At 49.3% G+C, this 19930-nt stretch overlaps 1 protein-coding gene and 1 non-coding gene across 3 annotated transcripts in view; both read left to right on the forward strand.

Annotated features, from left to right (window-relative positions):
- SLC39A11 (solute carrier family 39 member 11) overlaps positions 1 to 19930 on the forward strand; it is a 355367-nt gene that overhangs the window by 327559 nt on the left and 7878 nt on the right. The gene's annotated exons all lie outside the window — the stretch shown is intronic.
- Positions 7286 to 7422, forward strand: LOC111724040. Its single transcript, XR_002772415.1, has one exon. It is a non-coding gene; the product is annotated as a small nucleolar RNA SNORA2/SNORA34 family (small nucleolar RNA).

Genomic DNA, 19930 nt, shown 5'->3' on the forward strand with positions numbered 1-19930 from the left:
TGGGCCTGGGACCCATTCACTCCTGTGTCCTCAGCACCCAGTGTGGGCCGTGGTATGGAGGAAGTGCTCAGTAAGATTTTGTCAACTAGATAAAGGAGGATCTATTTAATGGAGTTTAATCAGGAATCATTTTCCCACTCAGCACTCTTATCTATCCCATGCTTGGCCCATTCGGAATTGGTTCACCTAAAATCAGAGGCGGATACATGTGGCCCGGTGGAGGGGGCGGGCTGAGATAGACCCGTGTGCCCAAATTAATTCAGGCCCCTGGGGACCCAGCCTGAGCTCCAGCAAATTGCAGAAGCAGAACGGTTTCCCTCCAATCCCCTCTCTCTGAGGACATGTCTCTTCCCCTTTCACAGCGTCTGATGACACTCAGTCCCCTTCTCCAGACAGTGAAGAGTGACACATCCCCACCCTGGGTCAAGGACTCTGTCTGTGCCGTGATACAGGAGGGAGACTGACCAAAGTGACAGTCATGGCGCTGGATGGTAGTGTGAGCAGACCATCTGCTAAGGCCGCCTCCTCCATGTGAAGGCAAAGAGCCTGAGCACAGCATTAGGGTTTCAGTCCCTTGATCTTGGGAGTCTCTTGGTGTTCCCCCGGCGTCCACAGTAGCTTTCTAGGATCTGGAGGAAAGCATTAAGCATTACCAGCTGGGCCAACCCGCCCAAACCCGGACGGTGGCTTTGTCAGCCTCCCTGGTCCAGGGCTTCTCCCCGGGCTTGTTGAATCATATGCATTTGCTGCTCACTGTTGTCATGTGTGACTTAGCTTGAGAATTGCCTGCCTGCCCCACCAGCCTCAGCCAAGCCCCTACGCTGCAAGCTGAACACTCCCTCCATTGACTTTACCAGGATATGGTGCCCCTTATGTACTGCTGACCTCTGCACAGTGAGCAACCAGATGCTTCGCGGGATGGGCCAGGGAGTGGGACTCAGAGGAGCCCACCTGACTCAGGAGCTATCGAGGTAGCCTTACAAACCCACTTTTGGAGGCAGCCTACCCTGAGCTTTTAACAGGCCTGGGGAAATAACCCTCTGAGTGACTCTCCGGGGGCCAAAACGAGCACAGAAAACCTCTCTTGTGAGTCACTGCAAATATTTACTCTTAAAAGTTTGATTGCAAAATCTTCTAAGCACTCGCATGGCACTGCCCCTGGGACTTAAAGGGCCCTTCTGCCAGCAGCTCTCAGACAGGTGGTGTCGAAAAGGCAGGGCGAGTCCCCATGTTCAGAAGCAGCCTGGGAAGATCCCCAAGGTGCCAGACCTCCAGGAGGAGTCCCAGGGCTTTGGCACCTCTAGGAAAACTCAAGTGACAGAATTGCAGGGGCCTGGGCTCTCGGGGCCTGTCCTCAAGCAGCACTCTGACTATGAGTGGCACTTTGGTTGCCTGCCTGCTTCTGTCCTTAGCTAAAGAGTTTTCTACTAGGTCAACTCTCTGTCTCTCAGTAGGAACGTTTATGGGTCAAGTGCTGGGTGTGGAATCCCCTACTGACCTTGCCTCTGTCAAAATCAAGGGAATGGAACAGCAAAGCCAGTGCAAATCATGGCACTGGATACACAGAACCTCTGTAAGTTGACCACCAAAGGGACAGTAACAACTGGTCGACACATGTGGGGGGTCTAGTGGACCCCAATCTGGGACAGTGGTCAGCAAGGGAGACGGCACAGGGGAAATCATGAAACTTACACCAAATAGTGCATAAAACCAGAAGCCTGTGAGGACATACACTGTTTCACGTGCCAGCCTCCTGAAACAATGCTGTGCTTGTCCTGCCCCCCAGAATCCTTTTATTGGGTACATAACAGAGTGTATGTGCAAGGATGCACAGAGGTCCAGTGAGCAGTCAAGGTTAAGAATGAGAGGGGAGATTACAGCCCCCAGGAAGGCTGGTTAAAGGGTACACAGGGACGTAGGGTAATGGAATAGCTGAAGTGGCCAGATAACGGTGGAAGCAGGAGAGAGAGGGGGGAGAGCAAGTCTCACCTCCCAGACAGAATCTCAGCTTCTCCAGCATCAGCTACTGGTTGATGGTCTCACTGCTGCACTGCTCATTCCCCACACAGGGAGAGTCCCGTAGACATTCCCGAGTGGGCACCTTCAGACTCCTTTCTTCTCAATTAGGAGTATAGGGGTGCCTGCCGGCCTGCGGGCTTTACCCTGGCTTTTGAAGGTCATGTGGGGTCACAGTCTGTTATCCCCACAAACACTCAGAGTTGGTCAACACAAGGAAATAGGCCTACTGTGCTGATATGTACATGTGGTGCATGTTCGGTCTCTGGAAATTAGGTCAACGTAAGCCGTTGTTCAGTTCAGGGAGCTGGTCAACTAGGGAGGTTCCACTCTATCTCTTCTCCCTTCTATATATCAACAGGTATATACTTTATCCATTCGTCTGTTTATGCTCCCTCCTTTCCTTCCATAGAGGACCAACTGAAAATTAGCTACAGAGTTGCTTGTGGCAAATTAGAATATAGAGGGCACCCAGAAAATTCTACATGAAGCAACAGCTCCCTCAGAAGCCTCTGAGAATGGGCCACCTGACAGATTCTCCCTCGGAGGGTCCTAGTACCCACACCTTCCTGGACTGCCCTTTATAGAGAACAAGAATGGAAATTGCTAAATTGTAAAGACGCTGTGGGCAACGGTTCTTCCTAAATGTTCTGGTTTGCTACCAAGAACTCAAAAGAGATAAAGGTGGGCAGTTTTTCTTTTCTTCTTCTTTTTTTGTTTGGTTTGGGTTTACTGACATGTTTTGATTTTTGTTTTTATTAATGAAATAGGTGCCTCAGGGTAATGCTATGGGTCTTGGATCATTCAGATAGAGAATGTTTGAACTTTTACCGTGTGCTTGAGATTGACTCATAAGTCAAGCAATTATGTAAATAATAGGGCTGATAGGAAGATAGTAGAGGTTCTGGGTGAGTAAGCAGCTTCCTTTAGGGTGGAAATCGCCTCAAAGATTAAAGATGAAGAGTTGAGTGAGCCACAAGCACACTCACAGGCCATCAGCTGGAAGTGGAAGTGCCCTCAGACATATATGGGGTCCTTAGCTAAAAGACACCATGAGAAGCTTTTTGGGGGGGAGGAGTATGGGAGTCAGTAAATTTCTCATAATCCAGCCAGGAAGAAGTTCAGAACCATCTTGATAAGCCTATCTTGCCTACATTGATCTCTGGTACAGACTCACTACCACTGATCCTTGGACAACCCTGGGAGTTAGCTGGTTGAAAATTTGTGTATAACTGTGGACTCCTCAAAAATTGCGCCCATAGCCTACGATTGACTGGCAGCCTCACCAATAACATAAACAGTTGATTTGTTAGATGGCGTTTCCAACTCCCCCGCCCTTGGCACAGTTGAAAATCTGCATATAACTTTGGACTTCCCCCCCAAAACTTAACTAGTAATAGCTGTTGGCTGGAAACCTTACCAATAACATATACAGTTGGCTAACGCATGTGTGGGAGGTTATCTGTTTTATATATATATATATATATATATCATATGCTGTATTCCTAATAATAAAGCAGGCTAGAGAAAAGAAAATGGTATTAAGAAAGTCATGAAAAAGAGAAAATATATCTATTATTAGGTAGAGTGGATCACCATAAAGGGCTTCCTCCTGACCTCCTCACGTGGAGTAGGCAGAGGGAGGAGCAGCTGGTCTTGCTGTCTCGGGGCTGGCAGAGGAAGAGGAAAATCCACACTCATCAGCCGACTTGGGCAGTTCCACCCCATGTGGTTGATGCGTGAAAACATCAGCAGGGAAAATGGTTCTTTCTCCCTTGTGGCTAAATGTCCGCAGAGGTGATGGGAAGAACAGTAGGAGTAAAAAAGATGAGGAATAAGGGAGCAAAATCTGTTACGTCCCTCATCCCCGACACCTTCATCTGGTCTCTGTCACCTGGACTGAGGACGTCACTGGCCCCTCCTGCCTCCCTCGAATGCCCTATCTGCATCAGCAGTTCTGATCATGGGCTCCTTACTTAAGGGCCTCTAGCTGCTCCTAAGGCAGGTGCCAAACCCTTCACGGGTGGCTCAGCAGTTCTTCTCCTCAGTTTAGAGCTGACGTGACTAAAAACAAGTGTTCCAACAAAATCTTGTACGCAAATGTTCACAACGGCGTTATTCACAATAGCCGGAAGGTAGAAGCAGCCTAACTTGAGCACAGGTCAGTATTCGCTGGCGGGTTGTGAAAGCCCAGGCTGCCGGGCCTCCCCGCAAGCCCAGCATCAGTGGAGACTGGGGTGCTGGCCCCGCACAGCTGGAAGAGTCTTTAGTCCTCTCCCTGGAGAATCACTAAGACACGGTACAGCACAGGGCCAGGAACTACTGTGGGAGAGAGGGAGGGCGGGTTCCAGAGGGCCCTCATGGAAACAGTGCCGTCATCTGCAAGCCCATCAGGTGCCACCGTGTGCACCTCTTAGCCCGAATACCAACCTTGACCTGGAAGAAGCTCCTTCTCCCGTGATGGGTCTCAGAGGAGGGGCCGACGCCTTCATCAATATCCCACAAACAGAAGGAGAGCCACATTTCGAGGGCATTTTGGACTGTAAGACACTTAGAATTGTCTTAGCTCACAGCAAATTTTCTCATAACATGCTGTCATAAGCGGTGGGTTGGGTGCCTGCCTATTCAGCTCACTAATGCCCACTCAACTGGTGTGTGAGTACTTTATAAGTAAGTGCTCTAGCGCCCCGGGGTTGAGTCAGTCTCCCCTGGGAGGCCAGGAACCGAATTGCCATCGTACTGTGCTTTTCTTTCTATGGTAAAATGTCTTCCCAGCAAACAGTGCGAAGGGAGGAAGCGGATATGAGACAGAAATGTGGACACCAAAGGGACCTTCCTCTTGCTTTGAAACTCCAAGCAAAAGGCTCTCGCTAGCTCTCTGAGGTCTCTTTTATAAAGGCACAAATCTCATCCATGAGGGTGGAGCCTCATGACCTAATGACTCCCCTGAGGCCTTGCCTGCTACTACCATCCCTCTGGTGATTAGGTCGCAACACCTGAACTTGGCTGGCACACAGACATTCAGACTGTAGCACTGCGGTGTTATGGAACACAGTGGCCTGTTGACAAGTGCCTCTTTTTGTGTGGGGGTGGGGGAATTGTTCTCTCAAATGGATAGATAACACAATTTTTTTTTATTCCAACTGAACCAGTTGACACCTTGGGGCCCTTCACTCCTGTATATATGTCAGCCTTACCTTTTACGAATAAGGACATTTTGACAGAAAATGGGGGGAAACACGTGAACATATAATTCACACACAAAGATAAAAATGGTCCTCAAGCATTTGAGAAAAGAGTCGAAACTCCCTTTCCATCAGAAAAATACTAATTAAAAACAACCTTTCAGGGCAGTGCCTGTGGCTCAGTGAGTAGGGCAACGGCCCCATATACCAAGGGTGGTGGGTTCGAGCCCAACTGTAACAAAAAAATAGCCAGGCATTGTGGCGGGCACCTGTGGTCCCAGCTACTCGGGAGGCTGAGACAAGAGAATCACCTAAGCCCAGGAGCTGGAGGTTGCTGTGAGCTGTGACACCACAGCACTCTACCAAGGGCAATACAGTGAGACTGTCTCTAAAAAGAAAACAAACAAACCAACAAAAAAACATTTCAGATGGGCAAAATGTTAAAATATGACAATAAACTCTATAATGAGGCTATGAAGAAACCAGCTTTCTCAGCATTGCTGGCGGGAATGCAGATTGGTACGAGCTTTCTGGAAGGGAATTTGGCAACATCTGATGAAAGTACCTATGCCTTTCCCTTTTGTTCTAACAATCTCACTTCTAAGAATGTACCCTAAAGATAAAACTCCAAGAACATGAAAATGCACATATATACAAGATTCTTCTTCTTCTTTTTTTTTTTTTTTTTTAAGAGACAGAGTCTTACTTTATTGCCCTCGGTAGAGTGCTGTGGTGTCACAACTCACAGCAACCTCCAGCTCTTGGGCTTAGACGATTCTCTTGCCTCAGCCTCCTGAGTAGCTGGGACCACAGGTGCCCACCACAGACCTTGCTATTGTTGTTGTTGTTGTTGTTGTTGCAGTTTGGCCAGGGCTGGGTTTGAACCCCCCCCGCCTTGGTATATTGGGCCGGTGCCCTCCCCACTGAGCCACAGGCACTGCCTGCTTATTTATAACTGAAAGTTTGTATAATTTAGTCAATATTCCCCCATTTCTCCCCCCTCCTAGTTCCTGGAGACCACCATGCTACTCTGTTTCTATGAATTTGGCTTTTTTAGATTATACCAATAAGTGAGGTCATACAGTATTCGTCATACGGTTTTTGACATATACACAGATAGATATAGAAATACACACACACACATATATATGCATATATGTGGTTTAGTGCTGTCAACCTGAAAAACACACCAGGGAAAAATATCTCCTAATATAATGAATTTATTCAGGAGTAAGCAAAAAGGATTATAGTCTGGTATGCACAAGTAGGGCAAGCCACAGATGCACCTGAACGGGGCAGGGTAGGAAGAAGCTTTTATTGGCAAAAAGAAGCTCATAGGCTACCTGGGAACACAGCTCACCGTTCTGGAGGCTCAAGACCAGAGTTGGTGTCAGTGCCTTGGCGGAGAAGCCATACTGGGCGAGTGTTCTTTCGAGAGCATCTTTTTGAATTGCTGCACTCCAGAAGAAGGAATTCTTGTGGGGTTATGTTAGAAAGTCTTCCACACAGTCCTTTTCTCAGACATGCAAGCATGAGCTCTCCCCCTTTGTGCTTTCCTGACTCCACTTTCTTTGGGTCTGAAGAAAGCGATTTCATCCTGGCGTCTGCAGCTTTCACAGTTTGCCTGCGTCTGTTTGCTGGAACAGTGATGCCCCAGTAGCAAGGTGCACCGCTGGTGCCCAGACTTGGTTCCTAAGCACTGTTCTTCAGTAAAAGGGACCAGGACCTCTTGGAAGAGTAACCAATTCCAAGACTGAACAATGAAAATACAAGATGAGCCAGAAATGTGGGGTACCAAAAAGTAAGGATATCTTCCCAAGAGGATGGGGACACATGAGAAGAATAGGGGAGCCAGCCTGAAGGACTTCCCAGTGGCCAAAGCTGGAACAATGTGAACAACAAAGTCAGTCATGATAGTATTGGATTATAATCCACAGAACAAAGTAAATATCTGTGCATTCCTGCTACAAATAAATAATCGAATAAATAAATAAATGGAAGAGATGGAAACACTTTTTTTTAAATAGAAGAATTCTAATTAAAAAATGTGGAAGGAATGGGGAAAATGAAAAGTTACGATTAGATTGGCCCTGAATCGAGGCTGGCAGTTTGCTGCAACTCTTGGTTTCAAGCAGGCACCTAAAGAATTATCTTTCTGTGGCCTGTTGGCCATTTCAGAACTTTGGAAACGTAATGGTCAATTCATTAGAAAGAAACAGTTATGGGTCATTGGTGATAGATGTAGGCTAGTATGTATTTGTAGTCTTGATACTGGGGTTCCAAAATATCCATAAAATATTATATTTATCTCAAGAGGATATGTAAGTTATTTGTTAGAATTATAATGCTGTTCAATCTTAATTACAGCCCCCCAAAATTACTGTGGGTTTTTACCCAAAATAAAAAGATAATTCTACAGTAAAAAAAAAAAAAAGAAAGAAAAGAAAGAAAAGTCACTATTAGGATACCGCAGTAATCATGACCGCAGGCAAGGTCCACCGATAGAAGCTGAGGTTGGTACAAAAAAGTTTTAGGACCATATATTTGCATATTCTTTTTAAATTTGTTTAATTTCTATTTGAAGTTTCAAAGTAATATGAGGGGACAAACGATTAGGTTACAATGCTTGCGTTTGTCAGATAAGGTCCCTATTGTAGTTGTGTCCCACCCCAGGATGTGTGACAGATACTCTTACACTGTACCTATAGGTAGAAGCTCACCCATTCCCCTTCTTCCTCCCCTCTCTCCCCTCCCTCATCCCTCCTCCCCCCTCATCCCCAGCTTGAATTAAATTGAGTTTTTCTCTTGTGTGAGTGTGTATTTTTCTGTCTACTGGTTTCATATTAGAATTAAGTACATTGGGTACTTACTTTTCCATTCTCGTAATGCTTTATGAAGAAGACTGTATATCAACCCCATCTAGGTTAATACAAAAGATGTCAAGTTTCCATCTTTTTAGGGCTGAATAGTATTCCATGGTATACATATTCCACAGCTTGGGAATCCATTCCTGGGTTGATGGGCATTTAGGTTGTTTCTGCATCTTAGCAATTATAAATTGAGCTGTGCTAAACAATTTAGTGCAAATGTCCTTATGATAGACTGATTCTTTTTCTTCTGGGTAGATGCCTAGTAATGGGGTTGCAGGATCAAATGGAAGGGCTATTCTGAGTTCTTTGAGGAGTCCCCATACTTCTTTCCAAAGAGGCTGTATTAGTTTGCAGTCCCGCCAACAGTGTAAAAGTATTGCCCTCTCTCTATATTTGCATAGTCTTAAACTATCTCCCCCCTCAAATTTTTACTAACCATAAGAAAGAAATGGGAACCTTATAGTGGAAAAATCCAGCAGATGCTATTATAATACATGAACCAAGTAATTAAGACTAATGTCACCAAGAACAAGTACCATGGAGTCCTGATGTGGTCTCTGGGAAGGCAGAACATTTCTGTAAGCTCAGCCTGATCGTGAAAACACATTAGAGAAACCTGAACGGAGGAACGTTCCACAAAACTACTGGTCTGTACTCTTCAAAGTCACACAGAACCAGGAAAGACTGAAAAATTGTTGGAGAATCAAGAACGCAGAGGAGACATAGACAGGATTCCTCCATAGCGAAAGGATGGGAGGGGAGAGCTCGGGCGAGACTCAAGTTAGTTCTGTCCATTGCCTTCCTGTCCTGAGCGTTGTATTATGGTTGTGTACATTGTTACCGAGGAATCTGGGTAGGAGGGACATGGAAACTCTTTGTATCATTTTTGTAACTTTTCTGTAGGTCTGGAATTATTTCAGAATGAAAGTGAAAACAAAAACTAGAGTTTTTTGTAGGCACCCAAATGTTTGACGAATGATTGAATTTGTATATTAAATTATTGGAGAAGTCTTTGATGTAACATAACTTATATATATAACTTTGAGGGGAGAAAAAGAACAAAGATAATTGCCCTCACATAACCACAAGAACAATTATCTCATCTAAGAAATTTGATACTGATATAATAAAATTATCTAATACACTGCCCCTGTTCAATTTTTCTAATCCTTCCCAAATGTGGCTTATAGATTTGTTTGTTCCGTTAGTTGTTGCTGTTTTCCTGTCTGTTTGCTTTGGTGGTGTTTTGTTTGTTTTTTGGTTGTCCTGGCTCCTTCATCTCCTTTAACAGCGGAATGGTCACCTGCCTTTTCTGTCTTGCCCGACCCTTAGATTTTGAGGTGCCCTGAGAATGGCTGTCTTTCCACAGCAGAAGGAGCCCGTGGCTGTAAGCTCCTGTTCACACTGATGATTCCCCTCAAGCCTCAGCTCTCAGCTCATGGCTCAGCATACCCTGTGTCCCTGGGTGGCTCTCCAGATGGAGCCCTGGGGCTGCTGCACAATCGTGCTGTCTTGTCCAGCGGTAGATGCTGGCCCCGTCCTTTCATGCCCATTGTGGCTGTGCTCTCTTCTCGAACTTCCCATTTCTCCTCTCCACCTTTCCTACACTGTTGAATTACCCTTCAGAGGACAGAGCTGTTTTCAAAGTCAGACCAGCTTCTTTGACCCTCTTGCACCAACTGGACATCGTTTGTAGCACATTGCAAACTCGAGGGGGGACAAACCAGCAAGAACTCCAGAGATAACAGCATTTAATTGGATTCCACCCGGGAAACTGGGGTCTGGCCCCTTGTGAAAACACCTGCCCCAGGGGTATCCACTGGGGCCAGTTAAACCCTGAATCTTATAGCCAGGGGATTCTTTCCCTACATAGTTACTGACTTGGTCAAAAGGGACAAGGCCACCCGATGTGTATTAGAAGCCAGTAATTTCATGTGGAAATACTGGGAACCTCCTTTATAGATTTTTAAATGGGATTAATATTTATAGCGAGCAGATCTCCTACATTATCTGTGCTGGGTCCTACCCTGCAGTAGAGAATTGGTAATACATGACTTCGTAAATATGAACTATAGCTAATGATTGCAGGCTACCCCTCCCAAACCAAGACCCCAGCAAGATCCGCTCTCACTCTGCGCTGTTTCTGCAGGGGTGTGGTGGGCAGCGTGGACACAGCACTGAAGCCCTTGAGCTCTGGAGTCAACAGACTGGAGCTGGAATTTCAAGCTGTGCTGCTTCCCAGCTGATGAACTTAGGAAAGATACTTAACCCTCTGTCAGCCCAGGTTTCTTCATCTATAAAGTGGGTTGCTAACACTTCCTGCACAGGGTAATAACTGCCTAAGAAAAACACCAAGACACGTGTGCAGTGCCCAGCACTGGGCTGGGCCGGGGCAGGCTGTCGGCAGTGCCGGGGCTCCCACTGAGGTCGCTGCTGGCCACATGTCTCTGCAGTCCACACGTGGCCTTTCTGGAAGAAGTGGTTCTGATCAAGGGGGTTGCTGTGTGTCATCTTTGTGGTATTGGTAGCGCATGTGGAGTGGCAGGTGATAAACTGCCCAGCTGGTGATTACCCACCCCCCCAACTCTCCCCGCTGGCACTGGCTTCATGGCCATGTACCCTGAGCTGCCCATTCGGGGAAGCTCAGAAAACATGGTGGTTACCCTGCAGCAAAGCTCTGGGTCCCCGGCTAGCTAGAAACATGCATCAAAGGAAGGAGAAGGTTTCTTCTGTTAGCTTTCTTTCCAGCTTCTCTTCTGGTTTTCTTCGAGAGCCTCCTGTACTCAGAGTCAGTGGGCTGGGTGCTTCCATGCCATCCGGCTTCAGGAGTGGCCTCGCCTCATAGAGCTCTCTCAGTCTTATAGACGTGCCCAGTTGTTTAAATATGAGGATCCAGGGCTGCACTTTGGGGCCTTTAATGTCCTGTATCTTGCTCCTGCCTTGTCACCTGTACCCTTCTTGGGGGTCTGCAGAATGGCACCCAACCCCAGTGTCTCCATTACCTCACTCTCCCCTCGCGAGTATGCCCTGCTGTTCACAGGACATTGACTCAGAGGCTCCCTGTTGTCGCCTGAGCCTTCACGTGCTGGTGTGAGCCCTCAGTATCACGGCTGTGATGGTGCAGGGGGGTGGGGGGAAGCACCCATGGTTTCTGTGTAAGCCTCTCCTTCTCTCTGCCCTGCATGTCTTAAGTTCAGTGCCCCTGAAATGCTTTTCATTTGCAAAGGAATAATCATTCCTATTTGTTTTGGGAGCCCCAGACTACATCCTGGCCAGGCAGCTTTCGTGTCCCTGCCATGGAGGGAAGGGAGAGCGTTCGCACTGCATGCAAATAGCCAGGGATTTCTCACGAGCACTGAGAGCTCCCTGTTCAGGTCATATTAGGCGTGCGGTTCAATCGCTCCCCCTGAAGGAGGAGGAGGAGCAGGTGGTGTTCAGCTTTGAACTCGGGCCACATGCCCCAAGGATAAGTGAAGGTATAGATTGGTCTAAATAAGGGAATAGGGGGGGAAAATCGCTTTCTGTAAGTGCTGCCTTGGCTAGCAGCCAGGCAGAGCGAGCAGAGGGACAGAGGCAGCAGTCGGAGGCTATTGAGAGCGTATGTTATTCATCGGCAAAGCATTCAGCAGTTAAGATCGTGCCCAGAAGATTGTTCTGCAGCTGGAAAAGAAAGGAGCCTTTCAACCTCGCTCATTTGGCCTGCACTGCAGTTCTGCTGAGCAGCCGTTTTGGAGTTTCCTCTTGGAGTCATTGGTTTATGCTGTCCAGATGTGCACATTGTGATGGTTTTGTTTTTTGGCTTTCCAGATGTGCACAGACAGGAAAATGAGCTCTGGCAAAGGTGGAGGCCTGTCTCCACAGTCCCTGAAATCTAGAGAACCCACAATGCCTTCGTTGTGCTGGGATCACAAAGCTTAGGATCTGGAAAAGAACTTACAGGTCGCCCAATTTAACCTCCTTGTTTTACAGCTGAAGACACTGAGGGCCTGAGAGTTGTGACATGCTCCCTGCTGACTGATTATCTGCAGCTGGGAGCAGACATCAGCCCCCCCCCCCACATACACACACACTGGACATGTCTGTTGGATCACTGCATGCACCTGGCACTTGCCTGTGTGCTTGGGATAGGTTGATGAACAGAGATTCTTAGCTTGTTCTGCTGCTAGGGTAGGTGTGGGAGAAAGAATGAATAATAAACATTAAAAAATGAATATATTACACAGTTGGTTAGAAGATAATCAATGCTATCAAAAAGGAAGGAAAGAGATTCAGCACCTGTAGCTCAGCGGCTAGGACGCCAGCCACATACACCGGAGCTAGTGGGTTCGAACCCAGCTCTAGCCTTTCAAACAACAATGACAACTGCAACCAAAATATAGGGCATTGTGGCAGGCACCTGTAGTCCCAGCTACTTGGGAGGCTGAGGCAAGAGAATTCCTTAAGCCCAAGAGTTTGAGATTGCTGTGAGCTGTGATGCCACAGCACTTTACCAAGGGCTACATAGTGAGACTCTGTCTCAAAAAAAAGGAAGGAAAGAAAGAGAGAAAGGAAAATAGACTAGGTTTTAGATAGGGGTAAGGGTAGATTTCATTGAGGTGACTATGTTTATACATTGCTATGTAACAAAATACTTCAAAACTTGGTGGCTTAAACCAGCGACCATTATCTCATGGTTTTTCTGCCTTAAGTATTTGAGAATGGCTTTGCCAAGTGCTCCTTGATCAAGGTTTCTCAGGACATCATGAGATAAGAAGTCATCTGGTGAGGCAGGCACATAAACACTTGGCTGGAGCTGAGGGTCTGCTTTCAAGATGGCGCACTCATGTGGCTATTGGCAGGAGGCCTCAGTTCCTCACCAAGTGGGCACTTCCACATGGCTGCTTGAGTGTTCTCACAACATGGCAGCTGGCTTCCCCCAGAACTAGTCATTGAGAGAGAGAAGCCACAATATCTTTTATGATCAGGCCTTGGGAGTGACCTAACCTTCCTTTAAAGGAGTGAACAATTGAGTGCCAGATATCTGAGAAGGAATGTTTCAGTGGAAACTCCCACAGGTAGAAGTAACCAGGTATTTGGGGGCAAGCGGAAGGAAACCAGATGACTGGAATGGCGGGAGCTAGGGGAAGAGCCATAGAAGAAGAAATGAGAGAGAGATGAGGGTGGGAACATGTTGTAGGCCATTGCAGGCCAGGAGAAGTAGGCTCTGTCTCTGAGTGTCTTGAGCAGAGGAGAAGTGTAATCAGACGTAGCAGATGTGCAGGGAATAGACTCCATTGGGCCTTTTTTAAAAGCATGGCAGCCAGGATACAGGTTCAGAGGCTGTGGCTATAACCCAGGAAGGGCATGAAGGAGGCTCTCACCCAGGAGTAGTAGTGGAAGAGGGGAGAAATGGCTGAATTCTGGACAGATCTTGAAGGTAGATTCCCTGGCAGGTGGCGTGTGAGGTGTGACAGAAAGTAGCCAAGGGCACTACCAAGGTTCATGGTCTTCTCATCCCAAAGTGGCCACTGACTGTCGGCCTTCTGTGGCTTCATGTGGAGCAGTGAGGTGTGGAAGAGGCTTGGGATCTGGCATTGTTGTCCTTGTTGCAGCGACCATGCTCTGTTCTCAGGTTTGTCGCTCACTTTTGTAGTTACTGCGTCTATAAAATGGAAAATGGCCTGTACCACCTACATGAAAGAAGTAATAAACGTTTATAAAGACACTTAAAGCTCCTTATAGGAAAGTCCCAAAATGCTGGAAACATGCTTAGTGGTTTGAGTGCTGGAGGATTAAGTTTTTTTTTGACAACCCCCCTTCCCTAAAACATTAATCCTGCGGGTGGAGAGGCTGATGTGCTCAGTGAAAGAGAAGCCGGAATGAGAGGAGGTGCTCGGGGACAGACTTAGAAATCCCGAGGAAATACCCCAAAACAAAGGTCCAAACTCAGGATCTGAGCAGACTGGCCGCACACCAAGGTTGCAGAAAGTGAGGATACAAGGCTCCCATCCATCATTCCCAGCCTCAGACAGTCCTGTTCTGGGGTCTTGTACTGCTGCCTGAACAATTTATATTCAGAAACAGGTACAAATAAGCTGTGCTGTTTGAAGTGAATGTAGCGATTCTCTTGGGGAGGGCAGTGTACAGCAGGGGCCCAGGTCCGGGGGTCCTGGGGTGCTGGCTGCCTTTCATTTCTTGATCTGGGTGTGAGTTTCATGGCTTTGTCCAGCTTCTGAGAGTTCACACAGAGCACTGACATGCTCGTTTCTGCTCATAGACTCAACTGCAATAAAAGGTTTTTAAAAAGGCAGCGGGAAGTTACTCTTTTCCCAGAGGTATTCCTCCTGCCCAGAAGCTGCAGTCTTACCTTCAGAGTCCTCAGTTTCTGCTCAAAGGCATTGTTTTTCGACACTCCAGATACCTTAGGAGAACTAACATGACTGCCAGTGGTTGGCAGCCTCTCCTATCCATCGGTAGATAAGAAGGCCAGGCTTATTTTTGCCTATTTACCTATTTGGGAGCCCACAGTATGTACTCCTTTATGTACGTCTAAATTCTGTGCATCTAATTTCTTTCACGCCTGCGGGCTGTTGCGTGTGGTTCGAGACCTGTCATTCTCACTGCCCTCTGGCATCCCACTATGTGGGTGGGACCAGACTCAGTCATTCACTCTGTCGTGAAGGGCCTTCGTGCGGTTCCCACTTTGGGACTTTATCAATAGCCATGCATGAATGGCGCTTCCAGGATGTGTCTCTGATGGCCACCCAGCCACATCGCTATTGGCTGTGCACCCTCACCACAGCTGGTGCACAGGGTCGGTGTGCTCTGCCAGGAGGCTTAGCAGGTGAAGGTCCCCAGGGCATCCCTGCGGGAGTCAGAGGTCCCAAGGGGATCTGAGAGGCTTCTCTCACTTCTGCAAGAAGAAGTGCTCAGTGGCGCCCTGAGTCACCCTCAGCCACTGCCCTGACTTCCTGGGACTTTTCCCCACCCCCTTGGAGGAGGGCGGTAGACTTTAAGGGAATGGATGGGTCACCTCATCTTTCCAGCCTGCGCCAATAAGGCTCCGTGAGCTGCGCCCAAGGAGTGGGGGAAGATCCCTTGCGTGCTAAGCCAGCTCCACAGAGCAGGTAGGGCTGGGCGGCCCTGCAGGGAGCACCCAGCCCCTTCCCACCTGCAGGCTCATCAAACACCTCGACAGGCTGCCCCGGTGGGAAGCCGGTGATGTCATCTCCAGGCCTGAACAATCAGGCCTTTCACGGTGGGACGATAACAATCAAAACAGTATGCAGGGGCCTGCCACGCAAGATCACACATGCTCATCGCACAGGGGAGGATCTGAGGGCTGGGGTGAAGTGGGGCTTGTCAGGAATATGCCCTTCTCCTTTCATGGCTGGCCATGCAGAGAGCACAGCCCTGAGAGCAAGGCCTCAGGGTGCCATCTGCTCACTTGCCAATTCTTCGGAGAACCCACAATTCTCCCCACCACCTTTCTTGAGGGCATCTCACCTCCAACCCCAGAACTAAACCCTAATCCGTGGTTGGGGCTCAAGCAGGCATGTCCCCCAGCACAACTCCAGGTGGCTCCTGCTCAGAGCACACAGGGGAAAGGTGTCCTCATCCAGCTCACAGTTGGAGGGCGATTCCTGGCTTTGCATAAGGGAGCTGAGGCTTGGGGATCCATAAGTGTTGTTTTCACATCCAGCCCGGGAATCCACCTTGCCACAGCCAAGTTCCCTGGAAGACTCAGCTCCACTGAGCCTAGAAATTCTCAGATGTGTGAGGTCAGACTTCTCTGTGCTTGGTCTGAGCAGCATCTGTTCAGGTATTTGCACAAGAAGAAGCTCCCCTGAACTGTTGCTCACCCTAAGCCCGTGGGTCTCGACCGACATAGTTTTGTTCCCTAGGGGACATTGGGCCGTGTCTGGAGACAATTTGACTGTCACAGTAGAGAGGTTGCTATTGTTAGCATCCTATGATGCATTGGACAGGACCCCACAACAAAGAATTGAGGCTCAAAATGTCAATAGTGGTGAGATTGAGAAACCCTACTGGGGGTGAGATGTTCCAACTCCGTGAAACCTCCAGTTAACACCTGGTCTGCTGTCCTTGTCGGCCAGAACCTCAGCTCACCAGGTGAGTGGGCCAGAGACTCACAGTGCCTAGAAGGGGACTGGAGCCCCAGTGTCCATCTCTCCCTCTCTGATGGTTTGAGGGGTCTGCACATGGCCCAGACAACCTGACACATACGCAGTAGCCATTAAGAGGTCATGCTCTGTCACTTCCCTGCTGGGTAGCCCTGGGGATCAGCCACTTACCTCCTTGTGCATCAGTTTCCTCATCTGCAAAATGGGAATAATGCCAGAAAAGGTTCGTGAGGTGGTTGAGGGAGCACAGCGTGTCGCTACATGTGAAATGATCACAGCCATGCCTGGCTCATAGTAACAATAAATGGCTGTGATGGCAGTGTCATTTTTCTTAAAGGCAGAGGAGCCCAGGCTGCCTCTGATGGGCATGGTAATGAGCGACCTGAGGTGGTTTCAGCCCCATGGGTTACGGAGGGTCTGCATGGCTCTTGGCACGTGCTCTGCTGACACAACCCGGAAGCTTCTCCCATGCTCAGGGCCTGAGAGTGTTTTAAATCAAAGGTGTGAGTGGAGACGGCTGATAAATGACTCTCTCAGCACAGGGGTCTGCCTCCCAAAGATGGGGCAGAGGCCCCCGGGGTGGAACATCATGCTTTTGGCCTTGGGAAGACACCTGAGGTGGGGCTGGGCTGTTTAACCCTCAGATTTTCCCTAGAAAGGCAGCAGACTAAGGTGGGAAAGATTCACAGAGGACAATGGACATCTGAGGAGAGATTTTAGCTCAGTGCGGTTTCTGGTTTGTCTGTACATTGGCTTTGAGCTGGGGAAGGGGAAGGAAAGGAAGAGCTAGCTCGCCCTGCCGGGTCCCCTCAAGTCCTCACTTACTCTGCATGAAACGCATTACCCTATCTTTATTAAAATTGTCCCCATCCTCCCAAGTCCATCTGGAACGTCACTTTTTTTTTCTTGAGACAGTTTCACTTATTAACCCTCGGTAGAGTGCTGTGGCATCACAGCTCACAGCAACCTCCAGCTCTTAGGCTTAGGTGATTCTCTTGCCTCAGCCTCCCAAGTAGCTGGGACTACAGGCGCCCACCACAGTGCCCGGCTATTTTTTGATTGCAGTTTGGCCAGGGGCTAGGTTTGAACCCGCCACCCTCGGTACATGGGGCCGGTGCCCTACTCCCTGACCAACAGGCGCCGCCCTTGAACGTCACTTTTTTAATGAAGGTTTGTTTCCTGGGTCGTCTTTCTCTGCCCGAGTCATCTGCCCTCTACACTTGGTGCTTCTCGTAGGGCCTTTGGCAAGTGCCGTGCTGTGCCGGTGCTGTTGGGATTTGCAGGCCGCTCTTTTCACCCTCTGCTAGACGGCAGGTTTCTTGCAGGCAGGGCTCTTCCTAATGTCTTCTCCCTGGGAGGCGCGAGCTCTCCCACATGCCTGGGGCTCAGTGATAGATTCTGAGTGACTCCTGGGACAGGCTCCCAGACAGCCAAGTCACTGTTGCAGGAATGTGGTTCTGCCCAGGAGGTCGCAAGATTGAGAAAGCAGAGGAGCCACTCGTAGAAGAAACTGGCGTGAGGCTGGACGGGAGCAGGAGCCTGAGTGCCAGTCTGTGGGCAACTTTCACCGCAGCTGCCATGGAAAGGGCACCCACTCTGGGCTCTGCACTGGGATAGGCCCTGATGGTTTCCCATCTGCTCAAAAGCCCTTCCAGCGGGGAAGCTGTGTGCTCATTTTACAGATGAAGCAGAGATGGAGTTTCTCAGAGCTTTCCCTGAGTCACCCTGCTGTTCCTGGGGGTCCCACCCCCATGTGCTTGATACTGCACATCGCATTGCCTTTAAAAGCACTGAAATCGTCTATGCTTCCATCTTCTACCTTAACAATGAAGGCACTGAGCCAGGCCACCTCCTGTGCCCCGGCTTTTAAAGGAAGGGTGGGGGGTTCCCAGCAGGAGATGAGAAGTCAGCCCCGCAGGGAAGCTGAGTCATGTCTCTAAGAAAAAGCAGATGCAGTGGCCACCAAGGAGGGTCTTTCTTCCTGTCACCCACCTCTTAGGATTAGTGGTCTCTGAAGATAGGGGCAGGGCGGGCCTTCCTGCCTAGCAGAGTAGAGAGACCCTGGCCATCTGCCTGCATGCCTTTGCCAGGGCAAAGAATGAGAGGGACAACCTGCCCTGACGTCCAGCCCAGAGATGCCAGCCTGGGTATGAGCGGATCCACCCCACTACTGCCTGCACCTCCTTGGCGTACCAATGGGCCCAGCCCCCTCTGTTTTCTGGGACTCAGCATTTGTGAATGAGCCCAATGCTTTCCCGACCTGCTCATAGGTTTCTCCACCCCTGGGGGTTTCTTGCTGCCTCCTGTCCCCTAACAGGAGACAGCCTGAATTGCTCCTTTGTGTCACTGCCTAAGAGCAGAGCAAAGTGTCTCCTGCTGTTGCAGGGAAACAATCTCTTCCCCACCCCTGCTGTGCCTCGCCAGCTGCTGGGTAACACTCAGGGCGGGGCTGGAGAGAGCAGCCCGTGGAGACTCACCTGACGTCCATGGGGCGGGAAGGGTCTCTGGGAAGCTGTCTTCCTACAGGGAGGGACGTATAAAAGTCCAGAAGGGGGGAAAACTGGCCTCAGACCGCTGGAAGTATTAGGCAGGGCATTGTACTTTTTAAACATATGCTCAACTTCCAGGATTCTTTATATATCCTCTGTGGCAAGTTAAAATTCTTAGCCCAGGTTGCCTCAGCCACCTACCCTGCTTCCAAGTGCTTCTGAGGGTGACCATTGTCTTGAGACTACCCCAGGGTCAGCACTGAAATTCCTGCATCCCGGAAGCCCCCCAGGTCTGAGTGAGCCGAAATGAGGGGGCATCATCATGGTTCCCATCCCAGAGGCACTCACGTGCGGGTGTCATGCATGCGTGTGTGTGTGCTCCTGTGTGTTGAGGAGAGCCACATGTAGAAGGGTCGTGTATGAAGGTGGGAAGGGCAGCGGAGCTGTGGTCCCCGCCCTTGCCGTGGGGCAGGGAGCACAGAGTGCGCGGGACAGCCCGGGGATCACCTGCAAGACGACACCCTGCTCGAAAGGGCCTGGCAGGACCCAGAGGGCGCGGCACCTGGTTGGGCTGGACGCCCCATGCCAGAGCTGGGGCAGGGCAGAGGTAGCAAGGCTCCCGGGGTGGAAGAATGGGTTTTCTGTGCTGCTTATCAGGATGGTGGCTCCTGGGCAGGATGTGGAGGAGTCTCTGGTGCCCGCCTGGCAGACGGCCGCAGTCAGTGCCTCATCATGGCAAGGACTTTGGACGGGTGCTCCACCCCTGACGTGCTGGTTACACTGGGGGCAGGTCACGTACCTGCCTGTGATTGTAGAGTCAGGTGGCAGCAGCAGACTGTGAGCCAGCCACCCAGCACGGTCCCCACCCCACAAGGGCCTTGGCCTTCCTCATTGGAAAGAAACCATGGACTCGGGCTTAGCAAAATCTCAAGAGAGCTGGTTGTGTTTACTCAACCATGTGGGGAGCTATGGGCCATCAGGGTAGGGGCTCATGAAATGTTGGCAAGAAGTCATCCTTAACATTTGTTTCTCCAGCAGAAATATGTTTGAAATGACTCCTCCTTCTGGGGTAGGAGCTCAGGCCCCGCTTAGACACGAAGCTGGTAGCAAAAGCTGTTAGAACTTGTTTGTCAGGGTCCTACAACTTGAGCAACAATGTCTTCCAAAGCTAGATTTGGATTCCTAAACTCAGGGCCCAAGAAATGAGAAGAAGTGAGTTTATTAGCCCAGCTCCCAGAGGCAGGCAC

The sequence above is a fragment of the Otolemur garnettii genome, unplaced genomic scaffold, assembly GCF_000181295.1.
Source record: "Otolemur garnettii isolate 467f Iridium unplaced genomic scaffold, OtoGar3 scaffold00018, whole genome shotgun sequence".
NCBI lineage: Eukaryota > Metazoa > Chordata > Mammalia > Primates > Galagidae > Otolemur > Otolemur garnettii.